General features: G+C 41.7%; 1 protein-coding gene across 3 annotated transcripts in view; it reads right to left on the reverse strand.

Annotated features, from left to right (window-relative positions):
• Positions 1-12,461, reverse strand: part of VPS13A (vacuolar protein sorting 13 homolog A) — a 304,094-nt gene that overhangs the window by 49,363 nt on the left and 242,270 nt on the right. The gene's annotated exons all lie outside the window — the stretch shown is intronic.

The following is a 12,461-nucleotide window of genomic DNA, read 5'->3' on the forward strand; positions in this document are numbered from 1 at the left end:
ACAATATATTTGTCTTTAAAGCCCAACAAAATAAACCAGACACATGCAGAATTATTAAATCAGTTGTATATAAATGAAATACAACATTACAACAATCCTATGCACATTTACCGGATGTTAGTCCTATGCTGTCTGATGGGGCTTATTCCAAGGAAAATGTACACAGGATTGGAGACTTAGTAATTATAAAAATAACACTTAATAATTAAGAAGGCATGATAGTTTCTTGCCCCATTATAACATGGTATGAACATACGGTATGTTCAAGAATTAAAACATTTCAAGAAAGAAACACCAGTAACTTTAGCAAGAATACATGTCTTGCTGATCTAGAATGGGAAATCTGTTCTTGCCATGATGGTTTTTGCTAGTATCAGGAAGCTGTTTGCATCTGAAATGCACTGCAGAGGAAGGAGCGGCTTGGTCTCCAAGCAGTATAGTTGCTATCCCATTGCAAAGACAGTGAAATGGCAAAAATTATATTTTTACCTCCACAGTAAAATCCCTCTGTCAATTATTCAATTATCAGAAAGATTTTAAAACACATTTAGTAACTTTTGAGATTACTTTTTGCAGCCCTAAACTGTGTGCAGTTGTTACTTTATGATCAGATATGCAACCATCGACATGCATTGAAAAGTCTCATTTATAAATTATGAAAACCAGTTATTACTTGTTGCCAAATCTTAACCATGTTTCCTTAAAATAAAACTCATTGATTTCTTTGTATAATTATTGAGCATAAACTTCCAATACAAACTCAGAAAAAAAACCTTAAAGGTAAATATATTAATATACATTAAGCAGTGATAATATGCATTATGTGGGCTGTATCCAGCAAAGTTCTACTCACAGTAGACCAATTGAAATGAATGGATTTAGTCAGGTTCATTAATTTCAATCATTCTACTCTACATATGACTTACATTAGATACATCCCTCCGTCACTATATTTAAAAAGGATGAGGAGAGAGAGAGAGGAAGGGGGAAGAGAGAGAAACAACATAAAAACAATCTATTAGATTTTTAAAACACTGAAAAGCCATATTGCATATTTGGGAGCAACAAATTCTTTCTCCAGTAGTCAATAAAACACCCCCCTTTGTTATGAAATTGTTTTGTCTTTGTTCTATTTCTTTTGATCTCAAAATTTTTCCAACTTAAACAAATTCCCAAATCTTGGGTGAGACCCAGTGTAGCATCCATTCATGCAAAGGGGCTTCTCTTTCTTCTCCTCCGCCCCTGCAGCTCCCCATTTTTGGAGGTTTTCAGGGGGCTAGAAAAGCAAGAAGGAATTGCTGCTCTCACCAAAAAGGTGTTCCTCTATGACTGAAGGTCTTAATACAGGTTTTAGTTCCCCCTACCATTCGAACCCAGGAAACACTGAACTTCAGAGGAATTAGCTGGCTCTCCCTCCCCCACAGGTTTCAGTTTGCTTCATGGCTAAACTAAAAGACCTCTCACAAACCATAGAACAAAAGAGAAAACAGAAGAACCCCCAAATATCTAACTGCTGTGTGACCTGGTACCAACTGAGTAAGCTAACAGTATCACCCCGGTGGGCACCCATGGCAGACTGGCAGCCAGAAACACCTAGAGGGTGCATTCATGAGGACCTTTAATCACCCACGGAGAAGCACCTCTCAGGTAAGAGTAACAGTTCCTTCTCTCATGGGTGATGAAGGTCCTCATGTGGGATGTGCTACAGCTAAATATTATCTGGATGGGAATTTGAATGGTCACCTAAGTCTGTGTCAAGATGTGCAGTAGCACCTGCATGCTAAATGCTGCTTCAGCCAGGGTGTACTGGTTCATTTGATAATGCTTACTGAAAGTACTGAGCAAAAATTATGTGGCAGTTTTTCTGTTCTCATAAAGAGGAACATTGGTTGAAAAAGCTGCTAAAGCTGCAATTACTCTGGGAGGATGGGCTGAAGCTTGAAGTGGGATGGGCAATTTCAAAGATCTGTAAGCTAAGCGATACATACCTTATTCCACCTGAACAACACGGAAGATCTTTTTTTCCAGTGTTGGGTGGAAAGACACAAAGTGTCAGTCTTAAAAATCTAGTTCTAGCAATGTAAACTTTAAGAGCCTTGCTCTACATCTAAGGAATGCCATGTCCTCTCCAGATGACAGGAAGGGAATTGGCAAAAGATACTCTTATGTGCAGATGTAATCACCACCCAAAATAGAACTTTGAGGGACATCAGACAGAGTGATATGGACTTCAATGGCTCAAATTTTTGCAAAGCTAACAACACTTTGTGTAAGTCCCAAGTCAGAAACTTGTGCTGGAGGGCACAATATAGAAGTACACATCAGGAAACATTTTAGCAATGGATGAGTGCTCAAGGGCTTCAGTGATGATTTTGACAGCACAGAAGAGAATCCAAGCAGTATCTGTTTTATTTTCTATTAGTCCTATGATAGTATTAAGCTTTGTACATCAATAAACCGGAGTATTTGTTTCTGTTACAATTTTGAGTTTGTGGTTTTTCCATTGGTCATGCTTTGCTCCCTATTCCACTGGGCAGCTGCTCAGTAAGTTGAAGCAGGATTGAACAATTCTATGAAGGTTTATCCCTTGATTGGATACCCTGTTTAACACTACCTTTCAACTTCCATACGGTCAACTACAAATATCCTGGTCCAGGTAAAGAAGAGAGCCTTTCAACAGAAGATCTGGTCATTGAGGTAGATGCCATGACAGGGACACCTCCGACATCCACAGCCACCATGGCCAGAAGGGGGCCACTAGGATTACTTAAACTTACTCCTCCCTGGGCTTACTTAGCACCTGAGCAGGCATGGGACCAAGAGGGCATCTGTTGCCTCTTCTGACAGTTTGGTATCAAGCAAATAAGTGTCAGTGGGAATTGATGAAGTAGGAATCAGTGGGAATTGATGAAGTAGGAATCAGTGGAAATTGATTCCTGTCCAATGCAAAGAGACCCACCAGGACTTGAACAAACTGAGTTTGCAAGTGCTGGAATACTTTCTTTGATAACTTCCACTTTCATGGCAGGACCTTCCCCTGACTCAGTTAGTTGCTTGCACATTCAGATCTCCACAGATGTGCTTATTGGAGATCCTGTTTGACCCAATTTAAGAGAAGTGTTCCATGACTGTTCTGGGAAATAATTAGCCTTGTATGAACTCGGCATTGCAATGAGCCCTGAAGGTTATCATCCATCAAAATGATGGGCATGTCTCTATGCAGATGTGCCATCAGTGCATGGAAGATCACATTTGTGTTGACATTGGAATCTGCACTAGTAACTGTCAATGAGAGTCAAATGGTGCAGCAGAAGCACCCACTGTACCAGGTGCATATGGTGGTGACCTCATAGGGTAAGTTGAATTGCTGATACAGTAAACTGAAGACTTCTGCCTGATGCATCACATCTACTGATTGCTCTGCCATTAAGGAATGCATCACCACTTAAATCTTTTTGACCCTTTCTGTTGACAATGAGTTCTGATCGGTGCTGGTGTCCAGTAACTTCCCAAAATGCTTAGGTGCTAAGTAGTCACTGTTGACAAGAAATCCATAATCTTTCAGACATGCAAGAGTCATTTGAAGGTCCCACTGAACTTGTTCATAAGACTTGTCCAGTACATGATCTGGGTATGGATAAATAAGGATACCCTGGAGGTAAAGGTGGAACTCCAGGGCAGCCATGATTTTCATGAAGACATGTGGGGCTGAGGCTAGTCCAAATGGCACTGCACAATCCTGGAAGTGCTGAATTCTGCAGATGAACTCCAGAAGTCTTTCATGGTTTGTATAGATGGGAACATGTAGGTAGACCTCTTTGAGATCTGTGGATGACAGGAAGTCCACCACTTGCAGGGCCTCTCTGATGGACATCAGAGTCACCACCCAAAACTTCCTGTACACCACAAACCTGCTGAGGAATTAAAATGGTCTGCAAGGATTCACCCATCTTCAGCATGAAAAAGATGAAGCAGATGCTGGAGAAGGCCTCTCTTGCCCAGACCAGTATGAAGGCAGCTATGCCCAACAGGTGTTTGATAACCTCCAGCACTATGCCTCTATTTGATGCACAGCTGGACACAGGGGACAACAGGAAGAAAAGTTGGAAGTGAGGTCTTCAGTTCTATCTTGTAGCCACACTGGATTGGGTTTTAAATTGTTCTACGTGCTCTAAATGTTTTGAAATGTGCTTAAATGTTGTTTTTAGATGTTTTTAAAATTGTTTTTAGATTTTAAATACACTTTTATTTCATTTTAAATTGTAATGTTTTAACATTTTGATATTTGCTGCCCTGTGCTGCTTTGAAAGGGCAGGATAGAAATTATATAAATAGATAAATAAAAACATCCACTGATCCATTGTGATGAGTTTTCATGCTTGAAAAAAACCATTGAAGCCTGCACCCAATTTGCAGTGTTGTAGGGTCAGATCTCCCCAAGCTGGCTGCAGAGAGGAGAAGGAACCGGTCCAGTCACCAGAAAGGTGTTTCTCTGGGGGCACCAGGACACTGCCAAGTGGGATATTGTCTTCCTCTCCTGTTGCTTGAGGCAGGAAAGAGTTAATACTCCAAAGGACTCTCACCTTAGCCCCTCCCACGGAGTAACAGTTTGCAGTCTGGCCAAGCTTGAAAGTATTACTCTTATAAAACTAACATCATGACTCAAAATAACACTGCATTTGCTGAAGCAAACATGAAACATGAACTTGCAAACTTCTAGGTCAGTTCCCTGACCCTTAAATCTCCCCCCATTTTCCTTTTGTTATTCTTCCTCAAGTTGCATCCCAGGGTGGGCCTTGGCAGTGTCCTGGTTCCCCCAGAGACATACCTTTTTGGTGAGTAAAATGGTTCCTTCTCCAGTGGACACCAGGACACCCCCAAGTGGGATGTTCCAAAGCTGACCTCTTGTGTGGGAGGGTACATGCCCCTTAATGATACGGCAGCACCTACTAAAGAACTCAGCTCCCTGTGACTGCCTCTGCAGATGCATAAATGCCCATCTTACAGTACTTGATAAATCTATCCGGGTTTGCCCAAGTGGCTGCCCGACAAACCTCTTGTAGAGGATCATTTGTTGTATGTGCTGCATAAGCAGCTGCTGCTCTTGTTGAATATGCCATGATATGAGGTGCAGAGTAAGGTGACCCCTGAATGCTTTGGAAGCAGCCAGAGAAGCTCCAGCTAGGAGGAACTCACTAATGGTCACCTGGTAATTTATGCAACCAAACCTCCCGAGTGTTTCAAAAGCAGCCAGGAAATCTCCGACTAGGTGAAACTTCTCATACCTACAAAGCAATCCCTGAAATATTGCCATGCTATGCGGACCTGCTGAGTGCCAGTCATCTGCAAACGTAAGCTGCTGTTTAAATGAACACAAAGGAACAACAGAAGGCCTGGTAGCCTTAATTTCCAGTGAATTAAGGATTATATAAGAATCATGTGTTTGTCTTCGATTCTGTTGCCCTCATTCTCAAAAACCTATATAAAAAACTACATGCTGAAGGCAAGGAATAAAGACATGTTAACTTACATGTAAAACATGCATTAAATTTGCTACTGAGCTTCCTTGAGGGAGGAAACAAAACAGAATTGTATGTATGTAAACCTTAGCCAAATTACCAAATTGTGCAGAGTAGAAATCCCTACCAAAGGTTACTCTGTTCCAGCAAATAATATGTTTGTAATATTAATCTATAGACTGTTTTATGCCACTCTGGGACCTGGTGGTGAAGGGCAGGCAATGAATTGAACATCAGTACCATTCCAACAGTTCTTTAGCTAATTAATTGAACACCCTGGTAAAATGATAGTGAATATGTTGTTGCAGAAGACAATACTGAATATGTTGTTGAAGCTTCATGGAAACTTGTGAAACAAAAACAAGCTCATCTATATTCTATTCATTTGTTGTTATTTAATGGTTATTGTTAAGGTCATCTTATAGGGAACCCTTAGACACCTCAAGAATCAATGATATATGTAATTATCCATTCCTTCACTTATTAAGAACTGCAGCTCTCCAGGACAGCAAACTTGTGCTATGTGCTGCAGCTCTTGGAAAATATTTCCAAACGAAAGGACCATCTGCTAGAAATAAACTTCACATTTTCATGACGCTCATGAAGCAACTGATATTTACTTATATGCCTCTGGCCCTCTAGAGGAACCAACAGACTCTTCCCAAAGGGCAGATATTCTGGTGTGTTCTGAGGGGAAAAACCTAACAGTCTCCACAGACATGTCTTTGTAACTCTTCAACAATGCATGAACATTCTCGGGTCCAAATAACCCCGAATTGGCAACTTTTAGGACTGGAAAAGATGTTGACCCTTGTAGCTGGATCTTATGCAACACTCCTGAATGACCAATGTGACAACCCCATAATTACTGAGTGGCATTCCCTTATTATATGTTGTTATCATCATCATTATCATTTTCATCTTATTTTCCTCTCGCTTAGGGATTCAAGGTTCATGGAGCTAATAATGGCCATCAAGGCAGTCTGTCACACAATAAAAAATGCATAAGCATATGCCACCGTGGCCTGACCAGTTTCTGAGACAGAGGAGGAACAGAAATAGCCCATACTCGAGACTTGTATCAGGAGCGGCAAACACCCAAGAAGAAGGGATGGACTTCGCACATGGTACACTGTGTCCATGATTTATTAGAGACCATTTCGTCACTTCTTTCTACATTCAGAACACACCATATCTAACCCCAACTGATCTAATGTTATACTGAGCCAGCAAATGCTGCTCTGATAAAAAAAAAGCGGACTGCCCAGTATGGGACATTATGGAAACTACTACTCACATTAAAATAGAGTGCAGTGACAGCTCTCTGCTTTTGACAGGCTGACTGCAGCTTCTAATTACTGAATGTGGAGGCTGGAACCCAGTAACTCATCACCTCCTGATGTGGAAGTGCCCAACTGTACTTGACAATGGAAGCAATGTAGTGGAATGTGAGTAGTAAGATGTTGCTGTAGAATAGCATGAACCTTAAAACAGAATTGAAGACTGTTACTGAGCAGTAGGATGCACTTCATGCACCTAGACTATTCTTCAAACAGTCGGGTCCAATGGTTGTGCTATCTCTTTTGGTAGATGAGCTTTTAACACGAAAGGAACCACTGGCAAATTAATTGCCAGTGGCAGGGTTTATGCATAAACTCTGGATCTGGAAAGTAATATTTACTTGCCAAAACAATTAGACTTTTAGTCTGAATGCTTTGATTTGGATTCCTGCATTGAGCAGGGGGTTGGACTTGATAGCCTTATAGGCCCTTTCCAACTCTACTATTCTATGATTCTATGATCTATGAAGTGCTTCCAAGGAGCTGGACCAGAATCACCTTGTGATTAGTACTAGGTTCTTTCGGGACCTCTGTGCTTTGGATCAGATGGTTTGTCAGGATGATTCAATGCTGCTAACATTCTACAGAAATGAATACAATGTTCATCCTTAACAGCATGTGAGATACTTTCTTTTCAATCTGTACCAGGAAATTACTTCCTTCCCCCTCCTCAAAATCTGGCGTCACCTGAGGATCAAGGGAATCAGTGTTCATAGCAGCATCTGGCTGTCTAGCAACCTGTGATGTCACTTTGAACTCTGGCCCCTTGGAATTGCATACAAGTCTGGGAACTTAACATGCTCCTCATCTGAACAGGACCTGTGCCCATGATATGGCTTTCTCCTAATCTGACTATGTCAGACAATTTTATTTATTTTTAAATTATCATTGTTTTTGCTTGACTTGGCAGCAACAATTTGTGGATAACTAGGCTCATCAGCCTGTCTGTGGCTGGACTGAGAAACTACGCACTGTGAATTATAAAACTGAAGTGCACCCAGTGTGCCACTATATGCTGCTGTTGAATGCACTTGAGCCACTGTATCTCAGCAAATGAGAGATTTAACATCTTCCAGCCAAACTTCTCTTGTTGTTATGTGTCTTCAAGTCGATTATGACTTATGGCAACCCTATGAATCAGTGACCTCCAACAGCATCGGTCATGGACCACCCTGTTCAGATCTTGTAAGTTCAGGTCTGTGGCTTCCTTTATGGATTTATCTGTTGCAAAAACAAACATAGACCAGATAACTGCATGGACTGAGTGTTCTGCTCAGTTGATCTGAATGTAGGCAATTAGCACATATAGCCCCTGCATTTTTTTTGTAGAGACCAGTCCCGATAGCAGCAAACAAACAACAGTTGCAGCAGCCAACTTCGCCTTTGCTGCAAGGAAATTACGGGCGAACCACATTAAGACTTATAACATCTTGTAATCATTTTAAATTTGTACAAACTTTTTAGCCTTTCGATGTGTATTTGTGCTATGTCATATTTTGCAAAGGCCTATGGCCATATGCAATAAAGTTTTGTTGTTGTTGTTGTTGTTGTAGTAGAGACCAGTATTGTTTTGTTTTTAATGAAATGTCTTTGTCTATTGCTTGTGGCCACAAATTCATCACTTGAAGATAACACACATGAAGCAGCCTCTAGAACTTGTGTTTGAGGTGGGCACTGCACGTTTGACAGAAGCTCAGCTGCATGCTTGATTGCAGTGGCCATTAGTTGCTGCCTAATCATTTCCTCTTAAATGAGGTGGATGTCACACCCTCCACAAGACTACCTAAGACTATTGAGGGAACACAGCAAGATTACTCAGAACAGTTAATTTACAATTCCACAGACATCAGGAGTTGACTTTGCCATCCTTTATGGAAAAGCCTCAATGTGGATTGCTCTTCCACCTGTGAACCATCTATATCCTTCCCCAGAGAGACGACTGAATCATCACACACATTCTGTTGTGTCTCAGTGGTTTGTCTGCCAAACCTCTGTACCAGCATCTGTGCTCTATCTCTGGACACATCCTGTGGGTCTGGTAAAGCATTGTCATGTGTTCTCTGCTGCTCCTGCTGCTCATTAATAGTATTGTTTGGCTGACTCAAATTAACACTGTGCTGCGAAGTATTAGAAGGTAACTGATTATTCACTGATGCAGGGTGTGCTTGTTTAACTTGCTGCATTTGTGCAGGTGCTACTTGAAAAGGCTGGCAAAATGCAGCTAGTTCTGCAGAAATGTCATCCATTAGGTCTCTTCTAATGTGATTTAATGCAGCAGGACTTAAACAGAAAGATTCCACCTGCTGAATTTCCTGATTGAAACCAAAGATGTCAGCAGAGATCAAATTAACTATCTGTGTTGAATCTTTATGCTGTTGCCGCTGTTTTTGACCAGACATGGCAGTATTACGCAATGGCACCATATCTAAACAGGTCTGTGGAAGTTTGGATTGCTGGGTGTTAAACCCAATGCACTCTTCTTTCTCTGAATTTGATCAGTAAAGGACCAAAGGATCTGGAGCCTTTCACCCTCAGACAGCATCTCATCTTTTGTTGCCACCCACCGCTGGCTTTGCTCTCCCACATAAGCTGCTCTTCTGCACTCTAATAATGTTGATGGTAAAAATGTGTTTTTACTTTTGTCTTCATTTTGGCAGCATTTCCCTTCCTAATTGCTCTGCTACCACATCGATTGCAGTTTGGTAATGCTTTTGTGTATGTTTCTGGCCACTCTCTGTGCTACCACAAGAGTTAATGGGCCACCCACTGCCTGTTCTCTGTTGCCCAAATAGCAGCCTTCTGCACTCTAATAATGTTGTTGGTAAAACTGTGTTTTTATTTTTCTCCTTAGTTTTGGCAGCGTTTTCTCTCCCTGACTGCTCTGCTACTGCACTGCTTGCAGGGTTTACAGCACTTTGCTGCTGTTTACTGGCCTCTCTCTGTGCTACCATAAGAGTGAATAGGCGACGCATTGACCAGAAGGCTGTTTGCTGTTGGCGGCTGCCTCGGTGTGCGCTGCTGCGGCTTGTCTTTTTAACTGTGATCTTGCCTGAGAGGCCTGAAGGCACTACCGCACCAACCTCTCCTGCCGCTTTGTGCCATGACTTTAATCTTTTAGAGTGCTCTGTAGAGACTTTGTTGTGATCCTTGTGTTTTTAACCAACACTTTTTTCTCTGAGCGGGCTGAAGGTGCTACTGCACTGACCGCTCTTGCCACTTTCTGTACTGATTTTATTTTTCAGAGTGCTCCTTAGGCATGTTGCTGCTAGAAGGTTTTCCCCCCCTCCTTTCAGAAAAGGCTTTGTCACAGTTGAATCAATACACAGAATTCATGAGATAACACAAAATTAATGTGAACACCTCAGCTAATTGTCTAGGTAATTAATTTAGGGTATTAAATGCTTAGGGTAATCCATTTAACGATATAGTAAATTGACCAACAGACATAATGGACACTTAACAGTCACTCAGGCATGCACACAATTCATGTGGACAAAACTGTAAATGACACTAAACACAAACCACTCAGAAAGGAATTTAGACACAACAAACCAAAAACAGTAGGGAAAGATTTGGGATTCAAAGTAAGGATATAAACCAGCCAGACTGAAGAGCAAGGTGAAAACAGTGCTGCTCAAGCCAGGCAAGAAAACAAAATGTCACTCCGTGGGAGGAGTTAAGGTGAGAGTTCTTTGGAGTGTTAACTCTTTCCTGCCTCAAGCAACAGCCTCAAGCCTACCACCTGATCGCAGGGAGGGAGTGCTCATCCTAAACCAGGCCTGGAGGCTGTGAAGGGCTGGATGTGGGCTAACAAACTGATAGTTAATCCAGACAAGATGGATTCTTGTTTTTATATTGTTTTAAATTTTAAAATTGTGTTTTAAATTGTTTTTAAAATATGTGTTTTAAATTGTATATTTGTTTTAATGTTTTTGATTGCTGTAAACCGCCCAGAGAGCTTTGGCTATGGGGTGGTATACAAGTGCAATAAGTAAGTAAGTAAGTAAGTACAGTAAGTAAGTAAGTAAGTACAGTAAGTACAGTAAGTAAGTACAGTAAGTAGTACAGTAAATAAGTATGTAGTATGTAAGTAAGTATGTAAGTAAGTATGTAAGTAAGTGTTGCTGGTCAACGGGAAAACTGCGGCAGGGATAGGGTTGCAACCTATTCTGGATGGGGTTGCACTCCCCTTGAAACAGCAGGTCTGCAGTTTGGGAGTCCTCCTGGATCCTGCCCTGCTGCTTGAATATCAGGTGGCTGCCAGTGTGGTGTAGTGGTTAAGGTATTGACTGCGACCTGGGAGACCAGGGTTTGAATCCCCACACAGCCATGAAGCTCACTGGGTGACCTTGGGCCAGTCACTGCCTCTCAGCCTCACAGGAAGGCAATGGTAAACCCCCTCTGAATACTGCTTACCATGAAAGCCCAATTCATAGGGTCACCATAAGTCGGAATCGACTTGAATGCAGTCCATTTCATTTTAGAGAGTCAGTGTGATGTAGTGTTTAAGGTGTTGGACTACGACTTGGGAGATCAGGGTTCGAATCCCCACACAGCCATGAAGCTCACTGGGTGACCTTGGGCCAGTCACTGCCTCTCAGCCTCAGAGGAAGGCAATGGTAAACCCCTCTGAATACTGCTTACCATGAAAACATTATTCATAGGGTCGCCATAAGTTAGAATTGACTTGAAGGCAGACCATTTCCATTTTTTTGCGGTAGCCAGGAGTGTGTTTGGCCAGCTCGAACTGGTCTACCAGTTGCATCCATTCCTGGAAGCAGTTGACTTGGCCACAGTGACACATGCATTGGTGACATCGAGGCTTGATTACTATAACACACTCTATGTGGGACTGCCTTTGAAAATGGTTCAGAAATTACAGTTGGTTCAAAATGCAGCAACCACAATGTTAACTGGAGTACTGCGTAGGGAGCATATCACCCCTGTGCTTTATTGACTCCATTGGCTCCCAATTCGTTTCCGGGCCCAATTCAAAGTGCTGGTTCTGACCTTTAAAACCCTAAGTTGCCTTGGACCAATGTACCTGAGGGACCGCTTACGCCCATATGTACCTGTCTGGGATTTAAGATCATCTGCCTTAAGATCATCTGCCTCTAGTCTCCTGTGCATGCCTGGAATAAATGATGTTAGACTGACAGGAACACGGGAGACAGCCTTTTCAGCTATGGCCCCCAAGCTTTGGAATACCCTACCCCAAGAACCCTGCTCTGCTCCTGATGGTTTTCTCGAGACTTCTGAAAATGATCTTGTTCCGGAGAGCCTTTGGGAGGGACTGAGGGTAGAGCCTGACACTGACTTCATGCCTTCTATTTTAATTTTTACCTCTGTAGTCCCTTCAGTACCACTCCCTATATATATATGTCTCTGTGTGTGTATTTTATATATTTTAATTGCATTTTATGTATTTTAATTTATTTTAATGTTTTGTGATCTTTATTGTGTATAATTTTTATTATGTACATGTTCGATTTTATTGTAAGCCGCCCTGAGTGCCCTATTATAGGGTAGAAGGGTGGGACAAAAATATTTTGAATAAACAAACAGGAGAGGAAGACAATATCCCACTTGGGGGTGTCATGGT

The sequence above is a fragment of the Rhineura floridana genome, chromosome 1, assembly GCF_030035675.1.
Source record: "Rhineura floridana isolate rRhiFlo1 chromosome 1, rRhiFlo1.hap2, whole genome shotgun sequence".
Taxonomy (NCBI): Eukaryota; Metazoa; Chordata; class Lepidosauria; order Squamata; family Rhineuridae; genus Rhineura; species Rhineura floridana.